Raw genomic sequence first — 22652 nt, forward strand, 5'->3', positions numbered from 1 at the left:
TTTTCCCAGTGCCCTCAAAGCAGTTTTACATGATTTACAGCTCTATTTTTCTCACACTGGTGTTTTGGAAAACTCTTATTTCAGCCTCTGTCTGAAACGCTTTGTTTAGCTGTCGTCTTTTAGAGGCTCCCTGCTCCAAATTACAAAAAAACAAATAAGAAGAATAATTTAAAAAAACCTCCCCACTAATTGGCCAGCCCTTTGGAGGCCTGTAAGAGGGAGAGCTACAGGCAGACCTTGGTGTTTGAGGCCCATAGCTCTGCCTCCAGTGTGTCATGAACCAGTAGGGAATTCCTAATTACCCCCTTTCCACCAGTGCTTGTTTCCTTCCTTCGCAAAGAAGCAGTTGGAAAGTCAGAGCCACATCACCGCACCACCATAAAACATCAGTACCCCACTGCATACGTAGCCGCACCGAGGGGAGACGGCATCGGGTGCAAACGCTTGTGGCAGGGGACAGCAATAAAGATGGTGCTGGGGGCGTTGCTTTACATCGTATCTCTTGACTGTCTGCTATACAGAGTGTGTTCATCTGTGTGTTCATGCGCACATGTTTGTGTGTCTGTGAACACGTCAGGGAACTCTGCCGTGCACAACACAGAGCAGAGGAGAAATGTGAGAGCTCAAACATGAGGCAGAAATGACATCAATCATGTAAATAAGATATATAACACAAGACTATTTAGTCTGTTAAATAACATAATAAGGTACAGACCTGATTAGGGATGCACCGATCCGATCCCTGTATCAGGTATCAGCACCGATCCAGCCCCTCAAAGCTGGATCGGGTATCGGTGGGAAAGGATTGGTCCAAACTTGACATTTAGGCTAAACTATGATTTCTACAAGGTATAAAATTTTACTATCAAAGCCTAGGTATTGGCATCGGTATTGGGACCAGAAAAGCTGAATTGGTGCATCCCCTAGACCTGATCTATCAGAGGCAAGCCTTTGCTGATTCAATTTCACCTCCAGTTCAAGTTTTAAATGAGGAAATGCCAACAAAACAACAGACCACTAGCTCAGCAGCTTTCCTTTTTATAAATGACTTTTTTTTCCACCACTAATAGTTGGTCATGGTAGTCCTGAACCTCGTAGCACCAGTCTTGGGCACCTGGAGCCAGTTCTTTGTCTGTTTAAACACAAAGAACCAGTGCTAAGTCAGGCATCAGCCTGGAACTAGCACTAGTACCAGTTCAGTTTGAAAAGAGGTATCTGAGATGACCTCATCCTTTTGGGGAGTCTTGTGAAGATCTTGAGTTTTCTGAATCTAAATATGCTGAGGATTGAACATCCTGCATCAATACTTTTTATTCATGTTAAAAATATGGAAAGCAGAACACACCCTCTTTAAAGTGACCTCCATATCTCAATAAGATGACAGATATTCTCTGGCTGTTTTTTTCTGTAAAATGTTAATAGTACTAATGTTTCCAAGTAAATTCAACACTCTTGATTTATCAGCCTCTAACAGGGTAAAGAGCTGCTTGGGAAGGTGACTGCTCGGATGAATGGTGCGATTTAAACCTTCTGCATAATACAGTTAATGAGCCTGAAAAAGCTATTTGCATGTTAAAAAGGATCTGTCACACCAGCGCTTTCCCTTTGACACCGAGGTTATGTCCACACTTCTACATTTACATTGAACAATTAAATAATCTCCGGCCAGACGAGTGTTTTTCAACGATTTGAGGAACAAGCTCCATCTGTAATAACACGTGTGGAGACGCAAATCCAATGTTTCCCACATGTAGAGCACACAGACAGGTTGTTTAACTATAGTGCACCGTCTCATGTTAAATATCAGCTTTGAATTAAATCCTAGTAGCCACTGATTTGTTTGAAATGACTTAAACATTCAGCTCATGGTAAACTTTCAACCAGGTCTGTGCTGGACTCTGAGCTCACTTTTATTCCACACATTAAAAACATAACGAAGATAGGTTTCTACCATCTTAAGAATATAGCCAGAGTCCGCCCGTTTCTCTCTCAGGCCAGCACGGAGGTGCTAATGCATGCTTTTATCTCCTGTCGTTTAGACTATTGTAATGCCCTGCTCTCTGGTCTTCCCAAAAAGAACATACACAATTTACAATTATTGCAAAACTCAGCCGCACGAGTGCTGACGAGGACCAGAGGGCGGGAGCACATTACGCCTGTTTTAAAATCGCTGCATTGGCTCCCCGTGCGTTTCAGGATCGATTTTAAGGTTCTCTTATTAGTTTTTAAGTGTCTTAACGGTCTTGGCCCATCTTATCTATCTGAAATACTTTTACCCTATCAACCCTCGCGGACCCTGAGGTCCTCCGGTGCTGGCCTTTTAACAATACCACAAGTAAGAACTAAAACTCACGGGGAGGCGGCATTCTATTATTATGGTCCCCGATTGTGGAATAGCCTCCCGGAGAGCCTCAGGGGCGCAGAGAATGTTGATATTTTTAAAAAGAGGCTCAAGACCCATCTTTTTAATCAGGCTTTTAACTGACTAGATTAACCTCTTTTTATGCTTACCCCTATCTTTACACTTTTTTATTATTACTCTACTTTTTACTATTATTATTAATTCTGTTTTGTTTATTTATTTATTTATTTATTTATTTATCTATTTATTAGATTAGTTTATCCTGTTCTATTATGTTGTTTCATTTCAATGTTGTTTGATGTTTATGTTAGGATAAAGATTTATTTAATCTCTACTGTTTTATTCCTTCAGTTTTAGCTTCTAGACCTTTTATCTCATTCTACTATTTTAGTCCCTCGGTTTTCCAGTGTTTCCTCCTGGGGGTCTGCCACACCGGGAGCTGTTTTTGGCCCACTGATTGGGGCGCTGTCCCATGGATGGCTCCGGCCCTGGTGGCTAGTGAGCTCTACACCTTGGTGTGGAGCCACCTGTCTGCCTGGGCTGGGGTGGTCCCTGGGGTGGCGCCCCTTTCAGCCACGGGCCATGGCCCCTCCCGGTGTGCGCAGCCCCCAAAGGTAGCTTTTTCCTCACCTCAGATCTTGGTGCCCAGCCATGTCTCCTCATCAACAGCCTGTCTATGTGTGTGTGTGTGTGTGTGCGTGTGTGTGTGTGTGCGCGTGTGTGTGTGTGTGTGTATGTTTGTGTGTGCCGGTATGTATGTCTATGTATGTGCGTGGGTGTTACCGTGTTCAGTGGGTATATTTGTGGGGGTGGGAGGTTTGGGGTTTTAATGGTATTCCTTTGTCTTTGTTTGTTTTGTTTTTTTGGTCTTCCCTTTTGTTTTTATCCTCTGTGAGGCACTTTGTGTTGCAGAAGCATGAAAAGTGCCATACAAATAAAATAAAGTTGAAGTTGAAGTTGAAGTTGTTAGACTTTAAATGGTTAAGCCTCAGTATATGTAATGCTAGAATGACATCAGAGTACACGTCCCTGCAGGGAAATTACAACACAACACATGGTAGCAAATGCATAAAAGAAGGACAGTAAGGGATGATTTAGAGTTGGTGCAGTGAATAAAAACACAAACATCTCACCAGCATGTCCCTGGCAGATGTTATTGTATGCTAATTTGCTTGCCACAAAGAAAAAAACACACAGGAAACAAACAGCTTACAGAGGAGGAGCATGCTAAACAAGGCAGGCGAGGTGGTAAAGATAGGAACAGAGGGTATTGTTCTTTGTTTGGGGAAATCTGCATCTTTATCAGTGTCGTGATGTAAACACCTGAACGCTTCAATTTCAAGACTTATTTTAATCACAATGACTTTTCATCTGTTTGCTTTAGACAAACTAAAAATGCAACTCATATGTTTCCTCTCATGTTTTTCCTCCCTGCACATCTAGAAAGGTCTGTACTTAACTGTTTGAATTACGTCAACCAAAAGAGGCGCAAACAGCACTCTTACTCACTCACAAACCCCCTCAGAGAGCTCCATAACCCCTGGAAACAGAGGCCTGGTTCATTTGCAGCCAGATTAAGGCTACCGAGGTGGAGCGGGTGGAAAAGATTATTCCTAGTAAGTAAGAAAAAAAACGTAAGCTCTCCATTAATAACACGAAGAGAGTGTTATTTGTGAAAGTTGCCTTAAGGCTTGGTGTTCGCACAGAAGCCCAGTATGTTGTAAGATGGGCTTTACATTAGTACAACTTAAACACAGCAGATATTCAGTCCTTCACTTTGGTTCAGGTTTTCACCAGGATTAGAGAATAGAAATGAGGAATGCAACCAGAAATTCAGATCGGCTTAAGAAATGTGTAAATCCAACCCGGGGAAGCTGACGGTGCAGCCTGTAAACTGTGAGCAGCAGCTCAGCTTACCAGCGAGTGGCCCAGGTTGCCAGGAAACCGTGTGGGCTCGCAGGGCGTTCACACTCGCACCAACACACAGATGCAGTCACATATTCATACAAACATTTCCACACGAGTCTGAGTGCCTCTGTGCTGGTAAAGGCCTCAGTGCAGAGGGAAAAGCCCCAATGAGGGTGGGACCGTGTCAAGGATTACAAAACCCAGTGACCCCTGACCCCTGTGGGAGTGTGAACCAACAGGAAGTGTCAGGGTGAGACGGGAATGATGGGCAGGTTGTAAAAACACAGGTTGGCTGAGGCAGTATGTCTACTGTCTATGAACAACCAGAGACACACTGAGGAGTTCACAGAAGTCTAACTGGTTCCTCTGTCGCCCTGTGACGACAGGGAAGTTCTGATAATACTGAAAAGCATCCATCAAGTAAAAAAAAACCCCACCAAAATTCAGTGGTTACATCTTCCTTAAGCCTGGTTCAAACTTCTGTGTTAACTCTACACCATAATGAGCAAAACATTTGCATTGCTCTGAGATACACCTGAACATCTGTAGGCAGCATGACTTCCAACACTGCAACATTGTCTGTTTCGCTTGTGCACAGCATCTCTGAGCTTATTGTGTTAAGTTAGAGCTGAAAATGCAGATGCTGATTATACAGCAATTATTACAAAAACAGGAACAGAGGAAACATGAGAAGAGATTAAATGATAGACACATCTAGTTGCAGATACAGTAAAAACAGTGTCATCCAGCATGGGCAGAACATTTCTGGAAAATATTCTAATTGCGTTTTTTTTTTTTTTTTTTGTTTTTTTTTTTTTTGTTTTTTTTTTTTGTTTTGTTTTTTTTGGGGGGGGGGCAATATTGTGATTGTATTTTGGCATGAATTTTTTTTTTTTTAACACAAGCCATAAGTCATTCTATTGTATGACCAACACAACAAAGGATACTGTCAACAAAAACAAATCTTTCCTGCAATTTCTAACTGAAAAAGAAAAAGTAACACTGTGAAATGATGCTGACCTCCAGTTTTCAGTAAGAGTAACAAACCATACTGAATAAACTGAACAAGGGGTATGACTCTGCTTGCCACAGTCATTCTACAGTATGGATCTCTGTAACTCACAGGATTTTTGAAAAAAAAAACCCAGCAGATTGACTTTTTTTGGTTTCTACTGTATTCCCTCCAGCCCAGTGTACATGAAACTTCTTTTTTTCTATTTGCAGCCTTTGCAATTTGAAAATTGCATTCTATTACATTGCAACGTCAGTTTCGAATCGATGAATCGTTCAGCACTTCCAGGCAGACCAATCGCAGGAGTTGTGGTCTGCATGGTTAAAACACTTAGCTTTCTTTAATAAAATGAGAAAAATTAGAGTGGGACTATTGATTAAATGAATAACCACAAGACTTTTGAAGAAAGGTCTGAAGCTTTGTTTTAACCAAACTGCTGTTAAACATTTAAACACTTCTAGTTAAAAAAATATTAACCTCAGTAATTCCATATCCTTTGGTCAAAACATCACCAGTCTTATCCCACAGTAGAGCATACAGCTTATTATTTAACACTGGTATCGGATCAGTATCAGTTTCTGTCAATACCCAATACCCAAAGCCTAGGTATCCGTATCGGGACCAGAAAAGTTGGATCAGTGCATCTCTGAAGGCAACGTGGACCGATGGTGTGGGCGATATCATTTAGTTAAGGCTTTAGTATGAGGACTATGCAGAAAACCTGGTGATACAGCAATAAGTGGAAACTGAGCCCTTTCCCGTGAGTACAACAGAAAAAAAATACCGTGAAGCCTCTCACCACCACTTAATTGCTTTCAACGGAAATTTCTGGGCTTTATCAGAGTGAAAAATAATCTTAGAAGATTTTATTAAACATAGTGTAAATGATGATGATGATGATGATGATGATATCTACAAAGATCCCCATAAGACAAATGAAGCCCAATGGACTGAATATTTTAACTGTTCTTTTTAGTTATACATTGTTATTTGTAGTTTTCATACCCTTTTTTGTTTCTACTCATCTTTTCACTCAGAGCAAGTAAAATGTCCGCCCCACAGTATCATTTCAAAGGGGCACGGTGTCCTTTAAAACCAGGAACACCGACGCTCAGTTTGGATAACTTAAGCTAGCTTAGCTCGTCACAGGCGTCTCTGAAACATTGTTCCTTACTGGTGGAGTTCACCAACAGCCGGCCAAGGTCCTGAACTTTTTACACGCCTCTCCAACATTCATCTTTGGCTTTCCATAGCAACCCCCTTTTCCCAGGCCAGAGGGTCCCTCCCCACTCAGCGTTTAAAGGGAGTTTGAGGGGAGGGGGTGAGTCGATTTAGGGGGGGCTGTCTTGAGAAAAAGGGCGTTTCTGGGGAAACTGAGCGGTTCCCTGAGAGCTTTCATGGTTGCCACTTGGCAACAGTTGGCTGTCGGTATTTCAAAATGCTGATTTTCACGCTTGCCTGCGTGCCACGAAAAGCACACGCACACACTCGCACACACTCACACACATGAGGACAGATAAAACCTAGCTTGTGTCACCAGAGCAGATGCCGGGTATTGTTGCCTCTGGAGTCAAAAGCTAATGCTAGCTGCCTGACGTCATGTCGATGATATTCAATTTCAAGCATGCTTCAGGGTCCATTCATTTCAAACACAAGTCAGGATGCAACACCACCTGTCTCTCTGGAGCCAAGCAAAGAGGAGAACAATGTAGCAAAAGCTAAAGAGATTTCACACCTAGTAAAAGTCTGTAAAGCTTCCCATAAATCAAAAAGTTTCAAAGTCAAAGTGTCCCTGAAAGTTGTGTCATAACTCCAGCACATTTATTTTTAAAGGAGTGTTATGAGAGCTGAACATTATCCCCCAGATGGGGGACACTCCTCCTCAGCCACACCTACTCACCTGTCCTTCCTCTGAGGAGGCAGCAGAGGAGGCTTCAGTAAACACCAGCTGTTTTCAAACTGACAGAGAGGAGGAGGAAGAGGACTCTCTCACATCCTCCTCACCCTCTCCTTGCTCTTGGAGGTATGCTTTCACCTCTCCAGCTTTTCCCTTACAAACCCCCTCTCCAGTTGGCCGGTCTTTTCAGCCTCCTCTTCAACAAAAGAAACAAATGGAGGTGGGGGAACTTTCCCTCTCTTCCCCCCTGGGGAGAGGAGAAGAAGGGGGTATAAAAAACCTGCAGACCACCCCTTCTAAAGCTGCAAAGGCCTTGCACAGCAAAAAAAATCTCTGCAAGCAAGAAACAAATGCAAACTACATGCAAACAGCAGTTTAGCATTTTTTTCTGTGGAGTGTGCACACTGGTGCACAGGTGTAGACTAACAAAAAATGCAAACCCTGTTCATTTTTTACACTGCCAAATTGATCACACATTCTGGATCAGTTTGCAAAAAGTGAGGCATGCAAAGTGCAGCCAAAAGGGAATTAAAAAAGTGCAAGTCTTGTTCTTCTAAAGTTGTGACACCTGTTAGGGGTTTTGGACCCTGACAGTGAGGGTGTTGGTGAGGGTGGGGCCATGTTGGCAGCTTATCTGCTGAATTTTCCAGTGTGCTGCAGCTCCGTGCTCTCTGACAGTTCTTTTCCACCACAGGAACCGCAAAGCACGAACAACAACCCACAGTCATCACCTGAATCTCTGCTCTCCAGTGTGTAGCCTGTTTTAAAACTGACACAAAAAGGCATAATAATGTTTCATAGACATGATGGGGGGAGCACGTCATCCCATTGCTGTGTCGGCTTCAGAATCACAAGCAGTGATGCACCATGTGGGAGAGGGCTACTGTGAAGCAGCAAAACCAACAGTTGGGGAGAGCCCTGTGTGCACCTCAAGTGTGTGAATCATAAGCCAGTTTCCACCAAGCAGTACATGGATCAGTACAGTTTGGTACAGAAATGCCTGATCCTGTTTGCATTTCCACAGCCAACCGTGCCCTCTCTTGGTCAGCGGCGCATAAGCTGGATGCTGATAGTTGTGTCTGGTAGGTAATAGCCTGATGCCATAACAGCCCAACACAGTGTACCCCGCTAATAAATCAAATGAAGAAGAACACACAGTACACAGTAAACAAAGAGCAGCGATGGAAAACATCCAGTGATTCGTCTTCTTTGTGATTTTCATGTGGCTCTTTGTTACAAAGTGCAACCAAGATGCCGCCAGGGGATATACAGCTGCCACTATTGTATGGTAAGTGACAATTCTCTCAGCAATCAAAGAACCGCAGTGTTTCTAGCTCCACCTTCTGGAGTTGGATCGATTTAGTATGGCACCCCAACAGAAAGGTCCCAAAAGGTGGTACGGTTCATCTTGTTTAGTTGGGGATCTGTCCTGGGATTAGTCAGCGAAAACTACCTTTCACATTTGAAACGTTATGAAACCAATGCCCTGCATCTGGCAATAAGTATCGGCACTTAACGGTACCAATTTTCAGTACTTTTGGGTGTTAATGTGGCATGTATGGTATTAATTTGTGTAATAATAAAAATCTCAACGTTTTTCAATCTGACATATTTAGTCTTCAATTTTCAACTTTACAATGCTGTGTCCATGTCCAGTATGGGAATTTGCCATCTCTCTACAGTAACAAGGATACATTAAGGTACCTCAACATGGTACCTTTTATTTTGAAGTGAATCGGTATTTGGAACTACAAAAAGAATTTGGTGAGTACCTATAAAAGTGCCTCATTCAGTACCCATCCCGCCACAAATTGCGCACTGTACAGAAACAAACCAAACTGAACCACTTGGCAAAAACAGGGCTTTATAAACCACAGTGACACAGAGACTCAGTGGCTAAATGCTGTTGCAAAAATTATAAAATGGAGATATTGTTCTTCTTTTCCAGGCTTTTTTACTACCCTTTATTACCTCCATAATAGCTTTGCATGGTTCACAGCTCAAAGAGTCCTATTTTTCTCACACAGGTGTTCTAGAAAACTATTATTTCAGCCTCTGTCTAAAACACTCCAATTTAGCTGCTGTTTCTTTAAGGCTCCCTGTTCCAAAAACCCCTTTACTTCTGATTGGCCAGCTCTCTAGAGGCCAGTCAGGGGCTAAGGGCACACTTTGGTGTTTGAGGCCCACACCCCCAATGTGTCACGAATAGGGATCGGTACCGAATCAGGTACTTTTATAGGTACCGACCGAATTCTGTCAAAAGTACCGGGTACCGATTAATGTAAAATCAAAAGGTACCATGTTTAGGTACCTAGGTGCATCCTTGTGACTGTGAGGGAGTGGAAGAGAAGGTGATTTTCCATGCTGGACATGAACACAGCATTTCAAGGTTATATATTGAAGAACATGTTAAATCCAAGTATTTTTATATTCTAATATTAAACAAATTGATATTTTTTACCACATAAACACATAAAAGTATCGAAAATTAGTACCGTTACATACCGGTATTGATTGCTAGGTACCGGGAATCGGAACCGTATCGTTTCAAATGTGAAAGGTACCCATTCCTAGTAACGAACCATTTTGGAGGTTCTTTTGTGCTGATGTCATCATCTCAGTGAGACTTGTGAAGATCTTGTGCTATCTTTCAAAAAAACTGATTTGATCAATTTGGAGACTGATGAAGAGATTAATGGGAAAGCAGAATAATCAGAATCTTTGAATTGCGAAAACAGAGAAAACTAAAACATCTATGCCACCAATTCGACTTGGGTAGAGCCATACATAGATGCACAGCACAGATATAATAAGATAGGATTGTAAAAAAAAGGGGGCAACAACATGCACATGTCAGCATTATGCAGTCTATTCATCCATTATCTATTCCACTTTTCCAGTTCAGGGTCCACAGGGCTGCAGCCTCTCTCAGCTGTCGTTGGCTGAGGGCATGGCTGTACATCAAACACAGAGGACAGGAGGCTGATGTGAAAACACAGCTTTTATGAAGCAATACTGTCAGTGTCTGTCAGAAGACTGCCAAACAGCCAGACAAAAATAAAGGATCCATTCAGATTTAATATTTCTTGGGTTACTTTTAACTTGGATAATACATGAAAAATGAGGCTCAATTGGATTTGTTCTCCTCAAGCTGCTTTCACAGCTCTGAGTCACATATGAGCAAAAATGATCAAATTTGGGCCACATCTGCCCGGCAGAGCCAGCGCACCCTCAGGGGCTGTTTTCTCATCTACATCAAAGCTATGAATTCATGATGCTTACATGACAGATTCTCATAACCCTGATGTATTTGAGAAATTTGATTTCATGAAAATAAGAATCTCTCTTTCTGGGAAATTTGGCATACATATTCAAGTGCTGTAAGCAACATCCAGCAACAGAGAGCAGTTTCAGAGTCCCCAGTCATATAAAAATTATGATGTAAGCCTTTCATCTCATCCTGTGTCTGCATTTATGTGGGTTTAATATCAGAGTCCATTAAGATTGGATATAGTTCAGGCGATGCTTCGAGGCAGTGGAAAGAAATAGAGCTCAGGTAAAGAGCAGAATAGTTAAAGCCTTCAGGAGAGGGATATCATTAATACAAAAGAAAAACATTGTGTGCATGTTCTGTGTGCTCCGACACCCTCCAGCCTCACCTGCTCAGGTGGAGGTCTCATCAGGAGAGCAGTGACAAGGCCTTTCTCTCTCGTGTCACCTTATCTCACCAGCCGGGCCGCTTTCTCTGAGGGCCTGCGACAAACGGCTGCTTCAGCTGCACTGATGGGAAGTGAGACGGAGCCGGGGAATGCATGAATACAGACACCAGGGAATACAGAGAAAATGAGAGCCGGGGAGAGTGTCAAGTGTAATGGAGGAAGAGGGGGATTGTGGGAAGGATGGATGGGATGAAATTGCTTGAGTTTGACGACAGAGTCAGAATGAATCTGAGTCAGAGAGTGTGCAGACAAAGACACGAGGAGGAGAAAGCTGAGAAACACCCATGGAAGGAGAGTTTTTAACATGCTTTTTCCTCAAAGTACATTCACATTTCAGAATGTCAAGCTTCAGCTTTATTAAAGTCATACACACAATGTTTACATGTCACTCAGAAATCTGAACGCAGCCTTTGATTAATGATAAACTCCAGCTTTAAGGGCCGGAAATAGCCAGAGTATTCAGCAGCAGCAGACAGGGACACATTCAGGGGAAGAGTTTAACCACTCAGGGTGTGAGACTGCGTGTATATTTGTGGCCTCACATGTTTGGCAGTGCGTACCGTCTGTGCATTCAACCATAAATCTGGTTTACACACAGACGATCTGCATGCAGTCTGACATTTACATCACACAGGCCTTTCAGAGCATGTAGATTTGGCAAATACATTCATGTTAAATAAGCTAATTAGATGCAAACACTGCAGCTTTTGCACATTCAAAGTGCTTTCTGGTAGAAGCTGGAAGGTAATCTGGTGACATATGAATTTTAAATTCTCAAAATTGCACGAAGGTTTTAGAAGTTTCTTTCCTCTGACCTAACTCCACTTTAACGAACAACTTCTCGGCTCTAAAACACGCCTAGTTTTTTTCTCCACCCTGAGGAGATTTTCCCTCAGGACCTTTGACTCATTCTGACACCCTTACTGCTCCACTGCCCCAAAGCCTTTATTGCTCATCTGCCACAAAATTCAGTAACACCAAAAAGACCAGTGGGATTAGTGGTTAGAGGACTTGGATGACAAACAGGACTGAAGGAAAATAAAGGTAACAACTACTACTACTCCTACTTATTTGCATGATCAGAGACTTTGAAGGAGCTCCACTGTTACTAGCTGGGTTTCCATTACACCTAGAATTGCGCAAAACCTAAATATCGCAATAAAGAAAGGGAAATGGAAACACCACATTTTCAAAAATAACTCTCAAATTTCGACAAAAAGTTTTTACGCTCTCATGAGGTGGTTTTTCAGACATTTTGATACTGAACTCTGTCGCAAAAGTGCAATGGTGTCATAACAACGCTCCTCCCTCACCTCCTCATAGGTGTCCACTGCCACACAAACAGACTTCAGCATTCATATTTTATCAGCTCTGCTCTTATTTATATGTTCAATGCAGGGTTAGGGTTGTTTGTGTTTTTGACCAACACTTGTGAAGGCATCAGGACGGCTGTGAGCCGGTCAGAGTCAGAAAGCCGCAGGAGAGAGGGGCGGAGGTGTGTGTGCGTGAGTGAGAGTATGTGAGCCGGAGATGATGGTCTTCATTCAGTGTTTTGTTTGTGCCTGTTTTGAGTTGGCGTGATCACGGCCGTCAGTTTGAGCAGTAAATAAAAACACTAATGTTCAAGAATCGGCATCATCATGAGTGCAGCGTCCGGATGGACATTATGTTTTACTTTACTCAAGTTGTGCGCAATTCTGGTCATAATGGAAACACCACCAAGAAAAAAATTGCTCTTTATCGAAACTTCATAAATATCACTCTTATTCTGTGAAAAAGTGTAACGGAAACACAGCTTCTGACGGTTTAAGTCTAGTTGGAGGATAAGAGCAGTAGATGCACACTCAGCAAGGCCTGAAACTAACGCCATCCTGAATCCTGCCCCAAAAACAGAAGCAGCTTCACAGCTAAAAAACAATAACCAAACAGGTCCCACTGATGTCAGTTTGTGTTGTTCTGAAACAAGAAGGTTCAAGACCAGTCAAGCTCTCAGATCGCTCCTGCCGTTAGTCACCTGAACCGTATGTTGTATTGTCCTAAACTAGCATGTCCAGAAAGAGATTTGATTATAGTCATGGGGGTATGGTGTCAAGACTTGTGTCCAGTTTCTGGACTTTAATAAGTCTGTGATGTTTTCTATGCAGATAGAATAGAGATCATCATTTTGACACAGCTTTTTTTTTTGTTAAAGACAACTTATTTACTGTAACGGTACAACGACTTAACTTTACAAACTACGATTCTTTACTGTCAGTTAGCTTACAAAGGACTCAACGTTGTATCTGCCTCGGCGTCATGATGTGTGCTCTTGTGTTTCAAAACAGGTCTGAATGTCACAAATACGCACATGGTTTAACTCTCCAGTATTTTGACATGAACATTAAATCTTGTTCATAGCTGTTTTGCTCTGTTAGCTAGGTAAGCTCTGGTTGTAGAGTTTCTCTGTCTAAAACAGTATGTATTTTTGGAAATCCTGCCTCAAAACATTATGTAAAAAGTTATGTATTCAATGAAAAAAAACTCCTACTACTTTTAAACTTACTTCTCACTGCCAAATTTTACAAGCAGAGCTCAAAACAAAGACGTTTCTGCGTAAGTGATAAATACCGACTACACAAGTTGTTCACAGGAAATTCTCCCTGAACTGAGCACTAGTAGTCAGCTTAAAGAAATGGCCAATGGTAATCATGTGTCACCATTTCGGTCATGAAGAGGAATCAGAACAACAGTGTGACTGATTCAAAAATCCATCACACACTTCTTACAGTGGTTTTTAAGTTCTCAATAACTGTTCAGTCTCACAGCTTTCAATTAGTTTGTGGTATATGATTTTCTCTGAGATGTTTGGGTGTACAGGCTGGATGTTTTTATAAAATAGTTTACTATCATAACAAAACACAGAAAATTCATCCCTTTCAGACAGAGGTTTGTCGTTTTTGTCTTTTAGAATGGGCCAAGCTGAAGTAGTGAAAACAAAAAGTGTAAGCATAGAGGTCGACCGATATGGGTTTTTTGGGAGCCGATGCCGATGCTTTCCAAATTTGGGCAGCCGATGTCGATATGCATAGCCGATTTTTCCAATTTGATATTCAGGCCAATTGTTAAATAAATATTTATTTATCACATTTTTGTGAAACGCAGCAATTTCTGAGCAACTAAAAGAAATCTATTACAAGTCGTGTCCAGTCCCCTGAACATTTATTCAGCTTTCAAAACAATGAAATATTTTGTCTGAGTAAACACACAATGTAACAAGCAGTAGTAAACATTCACACTCTTCTTAAAATGTCAAAAAAGAAATTTAAACTTATTAATGTAATTTGAACAAAAGTATGTAATGTATCCAAGTGGTTCCACAAGTTTGAGGTGCTCATCTTTTTTGTGTTTGATCAAAAATTGCGTCATTTTATACAACGGATCAAAAATCGGCTTTTTAAAAGAAAATACGGCCGATGGCCGATAGAGACAAATGTCCAAATATCGGCCCGATGTATCGGTCTACCTCTAGTAAACATCTAAAAAAAGTTGAGTTTATCTAACCTGGGTAACCTGGTGTATAACTCTGAAGAAGTGGACTCATTCACTATAATGTTGAATGAATGACTGAAGTCTCTTTACTGGTTATTCAGTTTCTGACCAGTTCTCAGTCACTGTAGTTCAAGTTTAAGACACAGACTGAGCCCTCCAGTCGAGTTATCTATACTATCAAATCATGTGTGCTGCTGCTTCAACACTGACCTTACACAAACACAAGCTTCATTCATGACAGAAAACTGTGCACACACACACACACACACACACACACACACACACACACACACACACACACACACACACACACACACACACACACAATGAACTGCATGTGGTGGAGGCATGCAGCATACCCTGATGAGTTAATAATTCACGCTCTCACAGAGCCCTTCAGTGGCTGCTTCAAAGAGATTTCAACACTCAAATCTATTTTACAATCCTCAGCACTTCATGTATCTGGGTCCCCATTTACATATCTGAATAATAAAGAGGCTTCCCTGTCTAATTAAATCCTCAGAGAGTCCTGAGGAGAGTTATCGATGCTCTTTATATCAAAGAAAACCCACATACCCCCCACAGAAAAATCAAGACTTTGCTGATTCAGATCGTGGACATGGAGCTACATCCTGTTGAGCTGGAGGCTAAAGTGTCGTAATGTTCACCTCAAGCAATAAGCGCAGAGCTGTGAGTGAGTCCTGAAGTGACTGTGGAGAAGTCTCAAGGCGCAGCAGCACTCCTCACACAGGCCAGCCCACGAGCAGAGAGAGACAGGCAGGAGGAAATCATCACATATTCATGTTGATACCACTTTAGGGAATCTCCTTAATCAGCCTGAAACTCTGCATCAATATGCAGAGCAACAAAATCAACCCTGACGACTTTTCTTTCACTTTTATCTCCATGTTTGTATCTACAAATGTGCATAATCACTACATGAATATGTAAATGTAGAACAGCCACAGCTCAGAGTCAGTGCACAGTACATGACGTGCAGAGCAGGAAACACCAACTTTATCCACTGATGCATTTAACCTTATTTCCCACTGACACAGAGAGATATCCTCCTGTGCTGTCCCGGAGGAGGCTATATTTAATGTCTGCTATCTTGAGGTGCCCTACAGGCTGGTAGTGCTGGTATCTAGCCGGGTGGGGGGGCACCTTGTATCAGATTCCTTGGCCGTCTCTTATCCCTCCGCTCTGGGTTTGCACCACCAGCATATTGTTCCTAATCTTGGTGCATCTGTTGGCTTACAAAGCCCTATTAAACAGCCAGACCACTCTGATAAGGTTACTGTCTTAATGCTCAGTGACATAATTAAATTGAGTATTTAATCTGGCCATGGGAGCCGAAGAGCCCTCGACCCCTGCCAGGCAATCCGAGTGTTCACATGTCCGATCTCCGTCGCCCTATCACAACAACTTGAGCGTGATCCTCTTTGGGGTGATTGTGCTCTCAAACGGGTAAGATGAAAACGGGTACAGGGAATGATAACCACTTAGATTTTCTTCTGGCTGATCTCTGGACTATAATCTGTTAAAAAAGTAGAGTGGATTGAGTTTGTAAGATATTAAAACATCAAAGCTAGAGTATACTTTAAAGTGGATAAAACTATACTACTCAAAAAAATTGAAGGTGGAGACATAATCTTAATGTTTTTACCACCAAATTGGAACAGCCAAAAAAAAACAAGAACGGAAAAAACATTTGTTCGATGTAACACACAGACATCAAGGAAATAGATATTTTACAAAAAATATTTGTACACGTTTGTTGAATCAATTTTTTTTTTGTATTATTTTTGAGGGGTTTCTGTCTACGTTTAGAGAGGATGGGGCAGTGGATAGAGCAGAAAACAAGGCAAGAGTAAGGAAAGTCGTGGGGTGCACAGCCAAACCAATACATCATAACAACAACACCCCAATAAAATCCATCTAAAATCAAAGACTAGTCAATTTGAATAACTAAAACACATTTTTTTTTCTAGGAATTGTGTCTAGGAGCAGTAGGGCTGGGCGATGAAGCCTAAAAATAAAATCTGAGATTTTTTGCACAAAAAAAAAAATGGTTTACGATTTCTTACGATTTTTTTCTCTACTTCTTAAAAAAATGAGTACGAATGACAGAGATAACTCATAACAAGTTTTGTTTTGATTTTCTAAGAAACTTACCGAAAGTAATCCATATTCTACTCCTGGAATTGAAGTTTCAACTTTGCTTTTGTTTTAAAAACTACACTTTGTAGCTTTAAAGGAGGTAGACATGTTTACTCCCACACTGAAAGCTGCACCATTTCCAAAAACATTAACAAGGAATTCTTTCCTTACTGAATCAAAAGAAAAATACACAACAGTGATGTTTTCATTATCTCTATCTTCATGGTTCAATTGGATCACGTCTGTCATTGCAGAACACAATTACACCCTCCAGCTCTCTGCTGATTTTCTCACGAGTGCTGTTGTTCAGATGGGGCAAGGCAAAGTAGCAAAACACCTGTGGCTTGGCAGCACATACGTTTGGTCTATAGTTTTCAGCAAGTGGATAAACCTATTTTTTTGGGTACTATATCTTTGCCGACGTACGACCAAACTTCTTACTCCTGTTGGTGGTAGCAGGGTGGTTACGGAGGCTTGCTATGCTAAAAAGGTGGGCAAAAGCGGGGGAGAAAAAAAGTAACCTTTTATTTTTAAATTGTCTGCAGAAAGAAAACAACAAATTAACCAGTAAAACCGATTTATCGTCCAGGCCTAGTCTGCAACTTTAAAAAACATCCACAGTAAAAGACAAGAACCTACATGAGACTCCACAAGACCCAAAGGTGGACATTTTCTTTCAAAGATCAGAAAAACAACACACTTTTCCATCCTCTCACAGTGAAAACATTCCTGGTATTTGAGGAAAAAGTGACACTTGAGTGAATAATGAAAACACAAACTCCATAACTTACAATTTGCACACACCTGTCCATGGCTGCCTCAAGTCAAAACGCTTGTCAGATCCTTGGCAGCTACACAATCAACGCTAAATATTACAGAGTAGAGATGGATGATTTATTTTTAAGCAGCTTAAATGTATTTTATCACATTTTAAGAGTTAATTCTCCATCTTGTGTAGGAGTTTCAGAAAGTATGACCCGAAAGGTCACGGTTCATGGAACAGTGGCATTTAGACAAGTTCAGACAACTTCTCTCTGTTCAGGGGGCACAGTCCACGCATAAATGAAGTTACTAAGAGCAAAGAGGCCGCTTCAAGCCTCTTAATTATTACTAAGTGTGTTTGATGCAAAACATGAATTAAGCCAATCAGATTAATTATTGCAAGTGAAGGCAAAGAAATAGGCCATCCATTTCCCAGTGAACACTCAACAAAAGTGTCGGGGCATTTGATTGGCAGCAGGGTTATGATGAAGGGTTTTCACACCACATGTTCGCTGCAGACACACAGAGCAGGAGCAGTCGGCACCCAGCCCCCCCTTCACCTTTTGACCTTTAGCACCTTGACTGTGACAGAATTTGTGAAGTGAATCTTGTTTATTGGAGAAGCACTTAAGCACCTCTGCTGTCTGTAAAATGCCGCCATCTGCGACACCATTACTCAGCAATTAAGTGACATTAATACCAAATTAAAAGTGTGAGAAGCTACAAATGGAGAGATCAATATAAGTAAGTGCTGGCGACTTAAATATCTTCCCTCTTAGCGTGATAAAGTTTATAAAGTGAGCGCTTCAAGTAAAATACAGAAAAGCACAATCTAGAGTCACTGAAAGTCCTTTTTACTTAAATTTCTAAAGTTAAAAAAACGCTGTAAGGTTTTCAATGCGAGGTTCTTTTGAGGCAACAATGAAAATGTCTTTTTCATTGATCTCGCACCTTTTCAAATTACTTTTTTTTTCATCTCAGGTCACTGCAGGTCAAGCCTCTAAAAGGGCAAACGAGCACACCGTAATGATGGTATTTATACAGAAGGTCGAAGGTCATTCAGCAAGTCCAGACAGCTCTGCGTGCTGGTGTCTGTCTTTATCCTGGTACCAGTATGAAAACGTGCCAGCTCCTAGCTCTGACAATAAACAGAGTTTCACTTCAGGGGCAACGAAAACATGAGCCTAACTCTCAGAGTCTCAAAGACACCACTTATGATACCCACGTGCTTACTTCTGCTTTAAAAACAATCTAAGAAACGGTTGAAAAATAAACATATTTTTATGTTTTGAAAGCATTATTTATGAATAAGGAGCGCCAATTCTAAGAAAATAAGTCTCAATCATGTGAGTAGCACAAAAACAATGAGACACAAAGTCTAGGCACATCCCAGTCTTTTCCTAAAGTGCTCAACAATCTGAAATAAATGAGCAATCATCATCATCATCACCATCATCTGGAGGGTATGTGCCATCTCATTTCCTGGCTTATACTAAGCCATCAATTATGTTATGAGGCAATTGGAGCAGATGGACGTGGCTTAAGAAGGCACCAGACTGTGAGAGAAGATCAACACCCCTGGGACACAACAACTCGCTCTCACTGGACGCCTCTCTGACGAAGTCTCAGCTCTGACACTTGTTTCTGTGTGTTTGTAGTTTAGCACAAGTTCAGGCGGCGTGTTGAGAGGGAAACTGGATCTGACCTTTGATCAGAGTGACGTTATTACTCACAGCAAGACTTTCCTGAGGACTGCTTGTGTCATGATGCACTCATTTTTTTAGCTAGGGGGCGTTTTAACCGGTTATTTCAAACATTAAGTGGTACTTAAGCTAAAGCATGACTAATCATACTTGATTACAAAACAGTCATCTGCGGTTGAAACATTTCACACAGAGTTTTGGTGTTTAAAAAATCACCTTCATGACAACTGAAGTCACTACAGTGCTAGAAATAATCCCTGTGTAAAACATCTGTCGTACTGATCAGTGATACATTTGGAATAATATTACACAGTTTAAAGACATGTGTGAAAGACGTTAGCATAAGATCATCATACAAACCCATGGGTGCTATTTTGTACTTTTATAGCAACTTATAAAAGTTACGTCATGTAAAAAAAATGCTACTTACTTTTTTAGCAGCTCTGCACAGATAAAATGATATTCTTGTTTACAGATGAGGTTTCTCAAGCAGTAAGAAATTGACTTGATAGAGTGACATTTCACAAATCTTACTACACTTTTGTTTATGCTACTTCTTTTAATAATGATAATCACTGATTAGACTTATTTTTGCACTTTTTTCATACTTGCAAGGCATACAATGGAAGATGGGTAAAGAAGGGAGTAGACATGTGCTGTAAGTTTTTTTTTTTTAAAGGTAGTTTTAGAGTTGATTTTTAAACAAATAAAACTTGTGTTTACCAGAATATTCTCCAAGTTTAAGCTTGAGAAGTGCGACAAAAACAGGAATTCATCTGCTCTTGGAAGACAGTGTGAACAGAAAACGTGACCAATTATGTGTAGTCCTGAATGAACAAACACAAATATAAAGTAAGCAAAATTAACAGACAGAAACAAACAGAGTGAGTTCAGAGGCTTTTCTAGTGAATTGTGCATGGAAATGATACAGGACTAAAGTCTGGGTTTGGAGAAAAGTAAAAAATATGTCAATAAGTGATAAAACCAGTAAAGTAAAGTAAAGTCTACTTCAAGTTACAGTGATCTGGTCCAGCAGACACATGGAAATGGACAAGTTTGATGTCTGCCTCAGTTCTGTTTGCCCAGTCATATGAAAAATTAATAAAAACAAAACTGGGGCTTTCTAGTTGTATGATCCCATACCAGTGTTTTAAGCTCACTCTGCAATGAATCAGGCCTCCTGTTTCACAGCGTTCACGCCTCCAAATGAGAAATAACAAACAGTAGGTGTAGCCTGGAGCGACCACACTGGGGATGTGTGCTGGATAACTTTGGTGAGTTAAGAGAAGCACGAAATGTTTGACTCTGTGTTAGGCTAATGTACATGAAATAAACCGCAGCAAACATGAAAACAAAGTTAGAAAATGTTTAACTTGAGCAGAAAAAGTGAGTTCACATGAGAGCGACTCGGTTATTGAGGAGGGAAACAGACAAACTAACGCATGAAGTGATAAATGACAGAGATTAAAGTGTGTTCGGTTCAGTGGACGCGGACTAACAGTCCGGTCTGAACTCACCTTGTCCTCTTTAACTCCTCGGTCACTTGTTCCGCTTTGAGCCGCTTTACTCCTCGTTGCAGCAACTTTCCCCCCGGTTTGATTCAGAGTATCCAAGTTGTCCCGGTAGCCTGTTTTACAAGCTCACAAATTACCCCGACACCGATAACGCTGTTACTCGAGGTTACGGGATCTCAAATTCCAAGTCCAGACTTGCACATTTTCCTTTCAGGCATCCAACTTTACGCACCTTTCTGAAGAGGAAAAAAAAAACAAATCAGTGCAGAAACTCCGTGCAGCTGAAAGTCCCGCTTAGTTCTGTGACTGTGTGCGCTCTGCTCGGTTTCACCCAGCAGGTTTCTCCCCCCACATGTAGCCGGTGAGTGGTGGTGGCAATGATTTGGGGCTTTCAGTGGCCAGCTCTCCACAGGCGTAAAAAGGGGTTTGGCAAAGCGGGATATAATGTGCTGCGTTCAAGGGATCCTCGTACTTTCTACAACCCAGCAGAACCAGTGGAACACGAGCAAACATGGACTGTTAGCTATTGAACACATGCAGAAATATATTTACACTGGACATAATTTCACAATAGAAGTCATATGTTGTCTCAAAATAACCCTCGCCTCAGTGGTTGCTTTTATTCTGGACAAAAAAAAATTAAGGGAGAGTTTGCGTGTGTCTTGCTAGATCTGTATATCGTTGGTATGGTTTGTCCTTTAGTTTTCGTTAAAAATACTAATTTTTTTTATTTACATTTCAAATGCCATGACTGAGTTTAAAATATTTCACAGATTTTTCTTCTTTTTTTGCAACAAAAATTTTGTAGGTTTGTGATATTTTCATAACTGCAACTATTTAGAAATGACAGTGAAGCAAAATCTTAACGGTACGTCACAAAGCAGGAAGTTAACACAGTGTAGAGTGAAACAGGCCCTCTATTAGTACATTACTCAAAAAAAAATACCAACAACACATATTCATAATGTTGGGAATGTGTTTTACTGCTGCCATGTGTGTTAAAGGCCACATTTCCCACACAAATTGAAGGCAGCATCACCCGACATAAAATGACTTGTCCGTGGTTGACCCCTGGTGGAGAAGTGGAGACATGCACACCATAGAGCTATCATCTTTTATAGTTAGGCACTTTGTAAATATTTATTACTTAGAATCACATGATCAACCTTAAACCATTAAAAAATGAAAAAATAAAAAATAAAAATGAAGAAGCAAATTTCATGAAGAGAGATAACGGTGATCCGTTTCAAAAGTGTAAATGCTGTCAGGAAGAGACTTTCATAAATGTGTCTGACCTTTCTGTTTATTTTTTATTTTTTTATTTTTTTTATCTCAAGGCCCTCTGTGGATGCATGCCAGACTGTAAAATCAGCCTCTGTGTGTGTGTCCACTGATAGAGGAAAAGGAAAATGTTTGTATGATGAGACTTTCTTGCATCAGTTTGGGGCAGTAATGAAGAAACATGGAAACACAGATAACAATCATGAAGCTGGAATGACTGAATTAAAGATAAAGACATTTCTGTTGCTCTTTGATGTCAGGACATAATTTACCCCACAGTTTACAGATGACGTGACATGATCTGAGGGATCACATGCATATCAATAGAGACCACATAGAAATCACAAAACCCTTGAAGGACACTCTCGCTCTGTATCTTTGTTCCCTTTTCTGAAAAAAAGCCTTTTATCCCCCCTCTCTCTTAATTCTCCAGTAATGAAGCTAAATTGAAGCTGGATAAGTCACACTCACTTCAAAGATTATTCAGCCCAAAGCACCAAAACCACTCCTTAACACCCCCTCCAAAAAACCCAGTTCAAGGACAAGGCCACAAAAGGGGGTCTGCTCTGGAGTTTACAGTACTGGAGGCACATTTCTCTTCAAATTTCATCTATTAATTAAGACTACTTTCAAAGAAGTGAGCCAATACTGCTGCAAGAATTGCAAGTCTAAAATTATGAGCTGAAACCGGTGGTTTTATCACAGTTTTATGCAGAGTTTCACAACATATACTGTATCTACATTTAATCTCTTACTTTTTTTAAAGGTCCTAAACGGCAGCTATGCATTACAGGACCACTTTATCA

At 41.0% G+C, this 22652-nt stretch overlaps 1 protein-coding gene across 2 annotated transcripts in view; it reads right to left on the reverse strand.

Annotated features, from left to right (window-relative positions):
- The window catches only part of plxnb1b (plexin b1b), a 176524-nt gene extending 155562 nt beyond the window's left edge, over positions 1 to 20962 (reverse strand). For both annotated transcript variants that reach the window (XM_074683466.1, XM_074683378.1), the window contains exon 1: positions 20569 to 20962. The gene's annotated coding sequence lies outside the window, so the exon portion shown is untranslated. The remainder of the gene's footprint in view (positions 1 to 20568) is intronic.
- Positions 20963 to 22652: the final 1690 nt, after the last annotated feature.

This window comes from Halichoeres trimaculatus, unplaced genomic scaffold (assembly GCF_033239565.1).
Source record: "Halichoeres trimaculatus isolate MK-OKI-2021-1 unplaced genomic scaffold, fHalTri1.1 fHalTri1_scaffold_1, whole genome shotgun sequence".
NCBI lineage: Eukaryota > Metazoa > Chordata > Actinopteri > Labriformes > Labridae > Halichoeres > Halichoeres trimaculatus.